This window comes from Anabrus simplex, chromosome 5 (genome assembly GCF_040414725.1).
Source record: "Anabrus simplex isolate iqAnaSimp1 chromosome 5, ASM4041472v1, whole genome shotgun sequence".
In the NCBI taxonomy this organism is placed as follows: Eukaryota; Metazoa; Arthropoda; class Insecta; order Orthoptera; family Tettigoniidae; genus Anabrus; species Anabrus simplex.
Genome location: NC_090269.1, coordinates 187,577,220 through 187,590,347, shown reverse-complemented (window position 1 = coordinate 187,590,347; position 13,128 = coordinate 187,577,220). Strand labels below are relative to the sequence as shown.

Sequence of the window (13,128 nt, the reverse complement as noted above, 5' to 3'; positions counted from 1 at the left end):
GCAGTCCAGGTCTTGCGTGGTAGGTGGGATCCGCTTGGAAGTCTGGGACCTGAGAAGAAGGTATGCAGGCGCACATATGTTGCTGCTTCTCATCTACCTTTCCACTCATCACGGGATTTAAAATCCTTAGCATCCATGTCAACAGCATCACGCAGAGTTGGATTTTAGTCTATTAAGATTCAAAAGTGGCAGGTCACTATGCACGGAAGACTAGGTTTCCTCAAGATCGTGTGGAATTCCTTCATATCTGAGTAAATTTATAATACCAATATAATTGGTCCGTTATTGCACATTATAAATTTTCCAGCTAACTCATTCATGGTTGCCAGCGTTTCGCCCCAGTGTGCTAATTGGGCTCATCAGGTGTTAAATAGCACACCTACCAAGACGCTCCACAGTATACACTAGCCTATTGGCATTAAGCTGGGTGTCAACAAGCCTTGTATGATGACTGTTCAACCAACTGGTGCACAGTACTCAGCACTTGAATTACACCAAACCCAAGGCTGAAGATCGCAAGGTGGTTGCTGAAGATCCCAGGCACTTCCACACAGTTTATGGAGGACATTGTTTCAAGACTTCAACTTCTGTGCTAAGTTCAGTTGGTGGTGTTTGAAGGATAGCGTGCGGTCAAAGATGACACCAAGGTACTTTAGGTTCCAATTATGACAACGAATTCTCCCTCTGAAACTTACATTCAGTTTCACGTTCGCCAAACAATTATTTAAATGGAAGGAAGACACTTCTGTTTTACTCGCACTGGGTTGAAGTCTCCAGATTTTGAAGTAGTTTTCCTGTAAAGACAGGTCTCTGGTCAGAATCTCTTCAGTCATCTCCAATATCTGATCTTGTACAGCTAGAGCCAAGTCGTCGGATGATGACTGACTTACATGGCCCTGTAATAATACTCTACATGGCCTAGCTCTGTTGCCACTGCCGCACGGCTGAAAGCAACGGAAAACTAAAGCTGTAACTATGGAGGACACACAGCTCTCTCTGTATGAATGATGTACTGATGATGGCTTCCTCCCGGGTAATATATTCAGGAGGTAAAATAACCCCCATCCGGACCTTCGGGTGGTAACTACACAAGATCATCAGGAAGATGGATACTAACATTTTGAAAGTCAGAGCGTGGAATGTTAGAAGTTTGAATGATTGTGGTAGGTTAGAGAATCTGATAAGGGAGATGGATGGACTAAAGTTAGATGTAGTTGGTATAAATGAAGTACATAGGCAGGAAGAGCAGGAGTCAGGTGACTACAAAATTCATCATCATATATGTCCTAGTGCTCCCACACCTTATCATTAATAGTCTTAATTGCAAATATGCCTTTGCTGGCAGGACCTAGTGTTTACAGTGCACTATGTCTTCTGGTATGAGCTAGAGCAATTTTGTTACTTTCATTGATCTGTCTCTGTCTTATCCTTGGCTTAGACAATATGAAAGTGACTGAGGTATGAGCGATGCTAGTAATGCCATTCCTTGTGCAGCCAGTCCCTGCTATGAATGGTGTGAAAATGTTGCTCATAGGGTCGGTTGGTGCATGCATTTCAGTGGGCTTGGCAGACTGATATGTAATAGCAACTTCTGGCTCGGTGAGGAAAGCAACGGGAAACTACCTCACTCCTCATTTCCCTAGAATGCCTCTTCAGTGATGCCTAGGCCATCTATGACAGCTGATGGCAGAGCTGTTGAGGATCCAACCAGCCTTAGGGCTGAAGACTGAACATACATACATACAATTGCAAATATGTTGTCTGAAGTGGATCTGTTCCTACGAAAACCGTTCTGATAGTACCCAAGAACATTTTCAGCAAATGGTTTTAAACGCTGTAAAAGAATAACAGACAGAATTTTGTAGGCCCTGTTTACAAGACATCATCGTCAATGTCCCACTCTAGTCGCCTGGGTGTGGTTAAGCCACCTCCACTCCTTTCTGTCCTTCCACTTTTCCTGCTCCAATACTTCCGTCACATCCAATCCAGCTTCTCTAATGGCCTTCAAAATCTGATCCATGCACTCCCCGTCTTCCAATTGATCTCTTTCCCTTAACTTCTCTTTCCAATTCCCTTCTTGCTACCCGTTCATTTCCCATTCTCTGTCTATGTTCACTTGGCTTCTCTTTTTCTCATTTCCCCAGTCCATGACTACAGTTTTCTTTTCACTAATTACCGTTCCAAACTCCTACAGATTTTCATTTCAAATGTCTAGTCTCCTTTGCACTTCTTTTTCTCCCTTTCCCCAAATCACTACATCATCTGCAAATACCAAAGCATTCACTTCATCACCACTGATACACTGTTTTACACTTTTTATGATTTCATCCATCCATACAATAAACAATAATGGTGACAGTGCACTTCCTTGCCTGAGACCTTTTTTTTTTCTGTATAAAATGTTTCAGTCACCACTCCCCACTTGTACACTGCTTTTACTCTCATTTATCTTGTGAATTAAGGATTTTGGTACATTACTTTTCAGTAAGTATTACCATACATGATTTCTCGTAACTGAATCATAAGCTTTTTCCAAATACAAAAATACGAAGATGTTTTTCCATTATCGTTCGCAATGCAAAATATCAACCCTATTGTTGATCTGTTTGGTCTCAAGCCATATTGTTCTTCCCCTAATTGTGTTTCTATTATATCCCTCAGTCTTTTGTCTGACTTTCTCCATTATTTTTAGCCTATGTGATAACAGGGCTATACCTTTTCACATTTCTTCCTATTTCCTTTTTTGAACAATAGTACAATCCCCCCTTGTTGCCAGTCTTCAGGTATCCTTTCATCCTTCCATATGGCATTGAGGACTCGGTATAGCCACTGTAGTCCACCGCTTCCTGCTGCCGTAATCATATCACCATTGAATTAATCTTTTCTACTTGCTTTACCTTTGGTCATTGCTTTCACTGCCCTTTCAAATTCCAACCATATTATTGGGTTCTCTTATTTTTCTCCATCTATTGTTTCGATTTTCTTATCTCCTTCCTATGAGCAGTCATCCTCGTATAAAGTTTTTCAAAATGCTTTGCCATCACCTTCTGAAGACCCTTTTCGTCATGTACTATTGATCCATAATCTCTCTCTAATGCCTTGATTTTTTCTTTTCGATTTTATTACTCTGTATAACAGTTTCTGATTTCCTCGACTATCTTGCTCAATTTTGTTGGTTAACTCTCCCCAACATTTCTCCTTTTCTTCCTTGATACTCCTCTACTTGTACTTTCAATCTTTTATATTCCACATGTAACCTTTCTATCTTATTCTCATCCCTCTGATACGTGTTTTGCTTTTCCTTATCCATTTCTTACTTCACCTTGTTCCTTCTCTTATTTATTTATTTATTTTGTCCGTCCACCACCGTGTCTCCTTTCCCTTAACCTTTGCTTTTGTTTTCCCACGTACCTCAATTGCTGCTTCCATTGTCTGTCTTAAATTGCCCCACTCTTCTTCTCCACTTCATATTTCTGTGTTAGGCAACTTCCTTTTTATCCAATCTTGGAATGTCATTCTTTTATCCTCCTCCAATTCCCAAATCCTGTTCTTTGATTTGTTCTTCAGTACAATTTTAGGGATTTTTACTTGTTTTATTTCCACAAATAATAATCTATCATCACCTTCCATACTTTTACGGGGGATTATCTTCGTATTCATGACGTATTTTTCCCATTTTTGGTCTTATTATAAAATCGATGAGTGTTCCATATGTCCATCCCAACTATATCGGCTGATCTTATGGCTATTTTTCTTCATAAACCACATGTTCTTTATTATCAGGTTATTTTTTGCTATTTGCTTTACGCCACACCAACACAGATAGGTCTTTTGGCGACGATGGGACAGAAAAGGCCTAGGAGTGGGAAGGAAGTGGCTGCGGTCTTAAGGTACAGCCCCAGCATTTGCCTGGTGTGAAAATGGGACAACACGGAAAACTATCTTCAGGGCTGCCATCAGTGGGATTCGAACTCACACTCTCCCAGATGCGAGCTCATAACGGAGTGACCCTAACAGCACGGCCAACTCGCCCGGTATCAGATTATTTTCGATACAAAAATCCAACAGATTCTCTACATTTTCATTTCTATCACCATACGCATGTGGGCCCAGAACATTCTCATTATCCCGTACTATCAGTTCCCACATGAGCATTCAGATCTCCCATTATTATGATCCCATCTCCAACAAATATGTTTCCAGTTCATTGAGGAAATGTTCTTTTTTCTTCCACACTACATCCCGTCCGTGGAGCATACACCTGTACTATCATCAGTAGTTCCTTGCTTACATGTATGTGCATTATGATAATTCTTTCATTTACATACTCAACTTCAGCTATTGGTTCATCATTCTGATTCACCATGAATCCCACTCCATTTCTTTTCTCTTTACTGCTACCCATTCAATACAAGGTGCACCCCTTTCTTAGTTTCTCATTCCTTTCCATTATAATTCACTTAATCCCAGAATGTCGAGTTTTCGCCTCTCCATTAGAACAATCAATTTTTCTTGCCATTCATTGTTAAAATATTTATTGTCCCAAATCTGGTTTTGTTCTCTGATCTAACACTTGCACGAACATCAGCATTACCATCATTAGTCAGAGATTTGTCAATTCCATTTCCATTTTAAAACTTCCATCCGAGGCTGGTATTATAGTTGAAAGCAAGTTCAAACTTACTCCTCTGCTGACCTGTAAGCCTAACGCATCCGAGGATTTTCTTTCAGGGTTTACTCCCTTAGCCTTTGAAGACTCCTCTTCTCCAACAAGGCAGTGGTTTCCTCTTCTAATTTTCCCCAGAGTGGATGGGTTTCCTCATCCACCACCTTCGCCATTCCAAAAGTCTCTTTCTCTGTTAAGGCCTTCACCCGTAACCCTGGGCATGGGTTCCACGTTATATCCTGTGAGACTGGGTCCCTGCCTGAACTTAGATATTCTTCACACCAGCCTACTGATGTGGACGAAATCCATCCCCACCCAAGTGAAGGATCAACACAAAATCAAACGGGGGAAATGCAGGAGTTGGTTTAATAATGAATAAGAAAGTAGGGCGGTAAGTAAGCTACTACGACCAGCATAATGAAAGGATTTTTGTTGTCAAGATAGACACCAAACCAACGCCCACTACAATAGTGCAGGTTTCTATGCTTACTAGTTCAATGGATGAGGAAATTGAAAGAACATATGAAGAGACAGAAGATTTAATACAGTATGTAAAAGGTGACGAGAAGCCAATTACGATGGGAGACTGGAATGCAGTGGTAGGCCAAGGAAGAGAACGTAATGCAGTAGGAGAATTCGGATTGGAACAAAGGAAGGAGAGAGGAAGTCGGCTAGTAGAATTCTGCACCAATCACAATTTAGTCCTTGATAATACTTGGTTCAAACACCACAAACGACAGCTGTACAACAGACAAGACCTGGAGACACTGGAAGGTATCAATTAGACTCCATTACGATCAGACAAAGATTCAGAAACCAGGAGTTGGATTGCAAAATTTTCCCAGGAGCAGACGTGGACTCTGATCACAACTTGTTGGTCATGAAATGTCATTTTATCCAGTGTGATGGAATCTAGAAAAGTTGAAAGAAAAGAGTGTGAAGGATTGTTTCAAGAAAGATGTTGCACAAGGACTAAATGAAAAGGCTGAAGGAAACACAGTAGAAGAAGAATGGCCAGTCATGAAGAATGGGGTCAGTAGGGCTGCTGACAAGATGATAGGAAGAAAGGAAAGATCAACTAAGAATCAATGGAGATATTAGATCTGATTAGACCTGATCAATGAACGACGAAAATACGAGAATACAAAAAAAAAAAAAAAATGAAGAGGGCAGAAAAAATTAAAGGAGATTAAAGAATGAAGTGGATAGGAAGTGCAGAACAGCTAAGGAAGAATGGCTGAAGGAAAAGTGCAAGGATGTTGAAAGTTGTATGGTCCTATACTCCGCACGACTCTACTTCTAAATTAACATTGGCAGATTTTGGCACCGTCTGGTGATTATGCGCTGAAGCATAGGCATTCAACCAATCCCAATCTGCCATTCATATCGATTTATATCGGCAGAGCACGATCTCGAAACCCAGTTGCCAACTCTAATATTTACATTCACCACGTGGTTAAGCTATCTCGCTCAGCGTGAATGGTATTTAGTACACTTTGCGATCTTTTGCATTTTCCTTCAGTAATTAGTGTGTTTTTCATATTGTTGGAGGGTTCTAGTGACAGATCAGTGGAGTGCTCCCTTTGTAGGCCATAACCTCCTTTCTGCCAGCCATTAGCAGTGAGTGTTTTATTTCCTTATTCTCTTTTATTCTTAATAATATATTCTCTTATTAGTGTCAGATGTTAGTATGTACTTTTTGTGAATTTGTTTTCAATCCATATTCATTAGTTTTTCTGAGTACGGTATTACATTTTACAAGGGCTGTTTACCGCGGTCGTATTGCATCAGCTGTTCTCGCGGGCGTAGCACACTGGCAACAGAGGAAAGGTGATGCTCATTTGTTTTGCGAAACTTCAATTTAGAAGGAAGGTCATGTGGAGTATAGGAAAGGTAGATGCTGCATACAGGAATATCAAGGAAACCTTTGGAGAAAGGAAACGTAGGTGCATGAATATTAAGAGCTCAGATGGAAAATCACTCCTAGGGAAAGAAGAAAAGGCAGAAAGATGGCAGGAACATATCCAACAGTTGTGTCAAGGTAAGGACGTAGATGATTTGGTTCTGGAACAAGAGGCTGCTGATGCTGATGAAATGGGTGACCCAATTTTTAATAATGTTATTTGCTTTACGTCCCACTAACTACACTTTTACAGTTTCCAGAGACGCCGAGGTGCTGGAATTCAGTCCTGTAGGAGTTTTTTTATGTGCCAGTAAATCTACCGACACGAGGCTGACGTATTTGAGCACCTTCAAATAGCACCGGACTGAGCCAAGATCGAACCTGCCAAGTGGTGACCCAATTTTGAAGTCAGAATTCGACAGAGCTTTGAGAGAGAATAAATAGGAGCAAAGCATCTGGAATTAATGTCATTCCCTCTGAATTACTGACTGCTTTAGGAGAAACCAGCATGGCAAGGTTATTCCATTTAGTGTGCAAGATGTACGAGACAGCAGAAGTCCCATCCGATTTTCGACAGAATGTTGTTATACCTGTTCCCAGGAAAGCCGGTGTTGACAAGTGTGAAAACTACCGCAACATTAGTTTAGTATCTCACGCCTGCAAAATTTTAACACTTTTTTATTTACAGAAGAATGGAAAGAGAAGTTGAAACTGAGTTAAGAGAAGATCAATTTGGCTTCAGAAGAAATGTAGGAACACGTGGAGCAATCCTGACTTTACGTCTGATCTTAGAGGATCGAATGAAGAAGGGCAAGCATACATGGCGTTCGTAGATCTAGAAAAGGCATTTGATAATGTTGGTAGGACCAAGCTATTTGAGATTCTTAAGGTGATCGAGATCAGGTACCGAAAAAGAAGAATTATCTACTTTTTATAAAAAAATCAGTCTGCAGTGACAATCGAAGGCTACGAAAAAGCAGCAGCAATCCAGAAAGGGGTGAGGCAAGGCTGCAGTTTGTCCCCCCTCCTTTTCAATGTCTATACAGAACAGGCAGTAAAGGAAATCGAAGAATTTCAAAAGGGAATCACAATCCAAGGAGAGGAAATCAAAACCTTCAGATTTGCCGATGTTATTTTACCTGAAAATGCAGAAGATTTGAAGAAGATGCTGAATGATATAAATGGAGTCTTGGATGAGGATTACAAGAGGAAAATAAATATGTCCAAAACAAAAGTAATAGAGTGCTGCCGTACGAAGTCAGATGATGCAGGAAATATTTGATTAAGAAACAAAGTCTTAAAGGAAGTGGATGAATATTGTTACTTGGGTAGTAAAATAACAATGGCAGAAGTAAGGAAGACATAAAATACAGGCTAGCACAAGCAAGGAAGAGCTTTCTTCAGAAAAGAAATTTGCTCACTTCAAACATTGATATAGGAATTAGAAAAATGTTTTTGAAGACATTTGTTTGGAGCGTGGCATTGTATGGAAGTGAAACAGACCATAACTCGCTCAGAAAGAAAGAGAATAGAAGCTTTTGAAATGTGATGTTACAGAATAATGCTGAAGGTGAGATGGAGAGATCGAATCACGAATGAAGAGATACTGAATCGAAATGGTGGGAGGAGATTGTTGTGGCAAAATATGACAAGTAGAAGAGAGAAAATGATAGGACACATCTTATGACACCCAGGACTACTGCAGTTTGTTTTTGAGGGAAGTGTAGGGGGTAAGAACGGTAGAGGTAGACCAAGGTATGAATACTACACGCATATTAGAGCAAATGTAGGATGCAGCAGTTATGTAGAAATGAAATGGTAGCACAGGATAGGGTGGCAGCATTGAGAGCTGCATCAAACCAGTCTATGGAATAATGATTCAAACAACGTCACTTTTAGAATCATTAACCCACTGTTTGTACAGGTTCTTTTGCTCATTGTATTCTCTCATAGGACTTTCAGTCCCATTTGACTTCTTTAAATGGACATTTCACAATTATGTTTTTAAATAGCAACATTTCATTCTTGGTTTTATTTTTACCTTGTTTGATTTGCTGAAGATGATCATTACATTGATCGAAACAGTCCAAAAACTTCTGAATGAGTTGATGCTAATTACCTCAAATTAATGTATTGCTTAGGCAGGATTAAAAGTTTTGTAAATAGTCATATTCATCAATACAGGCCTCAACATGAAAATTATTGCCCATATATATTCCAAGCTGTCAGCGAAGAGATGGCGTGGAATGGCATTAGTAGACGAATAAGCTTGAGTGGGGCTTTTAAAGGAAGGAAAGATCTTAATACGAAGATTAAGTGGAAATTCAAGAGGGCAAATTGGGGCAAATAATTTATAAGAAGAGGAATTAGGGACTGGATTAATTTATCAAGATTCGTAAGCCGTAATAGATGAAATAGGCACTTTTTTAAAAAAATAGCATATCAAGACACGAGACATTATAACAGGAGATCTAATTGTAGATTAGATCAGCTGAATCAGAAAACCACCTTGGTTACCGACTACCTTACACTGCTCACTGACTCAATGATAAAGACCTTCTATAGCCCGAATGGATTATGTACGACTGATATAATGTTCAGCAATATGAGAAACATGTAGTATCGGCACACTTTTTCTGGATAGATTTACACCGTAGTGCTGAATCGGTCAACCTCGGCAATCTTCGAGATTCGTACTGGCAACCTTTGAAACGCATACTGCGAATCACTTACGCATCGCTGTGAGACATCTGGCGTACACTTCACGTACTAGTACTGTTGTTTACACAGCAAAGTCACACTATAGAATTCATGCTAGGTACAAGATTCGCGTCGAGAAATGTTATATAATGTGTGTGTGACACAGTTGTTGGCTTAAGATAATAACGGTTTAGAAACTTCATATCGATCATATTCTCGATTCAATTCAGATTTCATTTTCATTCAGTTGACAGCCCTACAAGAACCGGGAGAGCTCCCTCCTTACTCCTCACCCCCGTACACAAATCTATCCAGAAAAAGTGTGCCGATATCACATAAAGCAGAAAGTGATAGATGATGTCACCATCAGGAAACACCACCCAGTGCACCATTACAAGCCAATGAACAAGAAAGTAATACAAAAATACATATATACAGAAACTACGAAGAGAAGCTCAAAATGGCAATATCAGAAAGCCCATATTGGATAATTAGTATGTGATGATGATGATGATGCTTGTTGTTTAAAGGGGCCTAACATCTAAGGTCATCAGCCCAATAATTAATATGTAGAACGGAAATCTGTATTAGACACTTCAGAAGATAAAGAAATAACCAGAGTTGAGAAGTAATTAAGTAAAAGTAGAACTATTACTCAAAGTAATTTTTACTTGTAATCATTACTTTTCACAAAATGTCTCTTACTTATACTCTATTTCTGAAAATAAACTTGTAATAATTGCATTTTAGCAATCGTTACATTCTAGTACTGAGGACACAACGCACACTCGGTTCATTTACTTGCAACTTGTTAGGGTTACTGGTTGAGATTTAGATAATAGTGTACTACAGGGTGATTGTGGTAATTATTGTTTTAAGAAGTATAACTGGGCAACCATCCTCTATTAACACTAAACAGAAGGAACACAGAAGAGGTCTGACACTTCGACATATTAAGATCTCGGCAAGAGAAAGGAAAGAACCACACGAAGGGCAAGAAAATTAAAGACTCGCAAGGCCTCGAAAACCTGATACTGTCGGGTTCTGTAAAGAACAAGAGTTGATCAAGGGAGGTCAGAGAGAAAAGATGAAACCGAGGAGTCTGGCAAGTCAAATGCCAGACTCAGCTAGCGGGACTGTGGTCGCCTAAGCAAGCTAGCAGTTGGGAGCACCTGGTCCCCCCCTTCAGCCGCATCTTACAGCAGGCAGGGGATACCGTAGATATTCTACCACCTCCCCCCACAGGGGAACACATGGTCAAGAATGGAGCTGGAATATACAATGAGAGAAAATTACCTCCAAATAAATGAGGATAAGACCATATGAATAGTCTTTAGGAAGGATGATCCACACACACAGGGATGGCATCATCAATAAGAGACTATAACAGACGAACCATTTCACTTACAATATCTGGGAGTCACATTTCAAACACACAGCACATCATTCACCAGGCACATAAAACAAAGAACCTCTGTGATGATACAAATGAAGGGCATCAAGCAGCTATGCAGGCTTTTGCTGGACATGGCATTAAAACTGCTCAAGGCAAAGATCACACCAATCATCACATATGGGTTATATGTTCTCACACCTGACAGAGAGAGTTCCTGAACAAAGAAAAAGTAAAATCAAAATACTTGAAAAGGCTTTAAGACTATCAAAATATATGCGCTACCACCTTATATAAAAGTTCCCGCAAAAAAATTATTCTGTCTGAAAGAGCTACAGTACATCTACAACTGCCTCTAGAAAGTATGGGTGCCTACAATGAAGCAATTAAAGATCTCCATGCAAAAAAGAAAACGAATATGGAGTGAGTTCTATTTCCTGGACACAACGCTGACACAGGCAAGCAGATTACAATCTTGGAAATGCGTGACAAGATTTGCAGTACACAGGTTACATTTCAGATACTGCAGCAATAAGAAGCGCCACGACCCAAATGGACTGTGTATCTGTGAATTGTGCAAGTAACATTGTGATTGTTATCACATCATAATGTGTGAGAAAAGCCATGTGTACCTGAGTTTTGTACCAGAGACTAGTGTAAAATTATTGACAACTTATGCACATTGTGTGAATTCCTATGCAATAATTTACACATGGGAGACGTCCGATACATTGCGAAGTTCTTTGAAATCGTTTCAGAAGAAGACTAGGTAAACAATCGATACGGAATCTGCCACCTGGGCATAAGCCCCAAATGCAGATCAATGACGATTGATGATTGGGACGTCGTCCGAACTCTGCCATATTGAATATCTAACCTATCTTCCGCGAATGATTTACCATGACCTGACAGAAAGAACTTATGCCGGACCAATTACAGAATCATTATATGTATTAAAATGTCACAAAATACTGTCTGAATATTTGAAAGGGATCTACAAACACAAAGAGTAAAAAGTTTCAGTTAATTATGAGAACACATAAAATCATCCAAATATAACCTGACTACATAAAACCAACGTACGAAATTCGAGTGAAAAAAATAAAAGTTGAACCACTCCACGCCATAACCTACAAAAATACGGGGAACAAAATTTGAACTGGCTGCATATTCTCCGAAGAAATATTTCACACTACAATACAAAATAATCATAACAATTTACCTCTCTTGCGCAGACAAAAATACGAAGAACACCAAAAAATATGCAGTCCAAAAATGACACTACAAAACTATTACGTCTGGCCTGCCCGCGACCTGAACAGAAATTTCCAAAAATATCACAGAATAAAGATTTAGTAAGCACATGCACCAAAGACCAAAACAACTACAGCAAAGAGAAGCTAATCATAGAGTACAAGGACTACAGTTCCCGTGCGCTGATGAGAGACAAGGTCTGTCTAGGGAGGTCTGGTCACGCTACTACAATCCTTTGCGGTGGCGGCCATATTGGGTCTTAAATATCGTTATGTGGGCGTGCCCGATGTAATGATGTGAGTTATTACTTGTATTTTGAGGGAAAATGGGATATTGTGCCGCACCAAATTGTCAAATAAGACAACTGACGGAATTAGAGTGTTTCGCTTTCCGAGAGATAAGCAAAGGAGAGCTCAGTCGGTACAAAACTGTAGGCGACTTGCGCGCGGTTAGTGAGGTTATACATACCGGTACGTATTATTCCTGAATAATAATATGTTTATATGAACGATGTTTTATATTTACAGGTCTTATTATGTATTTTCTCCTAAAATAATTTTGAAGAATCGCAATTTGAACTAAAGGGGGCAGATGAACGTGAACTACTCAAGTGGAATTCCATTCCAAAAATTTTCAACGTCCCTAATCCACCCAAGTCTTTGACATATAATAGGAAACCTCCCAAAGAAAGAGAATTGCTTTCAAAACAAGCAATAAAAGTAACAGGAAAAGTGTAATAGAAGTACTGATGTTTATGAAAATTTCCTTTTCATGTGTCCGGCTCCATGGCTAAATGGTTAGCGTGCTGGCCTTTGGTCACAGGGGTCCCGGGTTCGATTCCCGGCAAGGTCTGGAATTTTAACCGTAATTGGTTAATTTCGCTGGCCTATCACTTCAAACCAACCATTTGTGTCCAGCTTGCCATCACTACAACAACAATTGTGAATAGCAGTCTTATACGGTACTGTAGTTATTATTTACAGCTATATTTCATTCATCGTAAATACTCTATGGAGTACATTATATGGCTGGACAAGTACTTAAAAATCACAACACTCGCACTAACCAACTACTGTAATTTAACGTACCGTAACCTAACATAATATCCTAATATAATCCCTAAAATAGCCTAACCTAGGTTAACTCAACTTAATAGTGATAGAATTTCTATTTCTTATGGAATCATGTCTACCAATGGCTTTAATTTTCTTA

At 39.6% G+C, this 13,128-nt stretch overlaps 1 protein-coding gene across 2 annotated transcripts in view; it reads right to left on the bottom strand.

Annotated features, from left to right (window-relative positions):
* LOC136873898 (translation machinery-associated protein 7 homolog) overlaps window positions 1-12,044 on the bottom strand; it is a 28,950-nt gene extending 16,906 nt beyond the window's left edge. Inside the window, exon 1 of one of the 2 annotated variants that reach the window (XM_067147225.2) lies at window positions 11,885-12,044. The gene's annotated coding sequence lies outside the window, so the exon portion shown is untranslated. The remainder of the gene's footprint in view (window positions 1-11,884) is intronic. The other variant, XM_067147226.2, reaches the window with a different exon arrangement.
* Window positions 12,045-13,128: the final 1,084 nt, after the last annotated feature.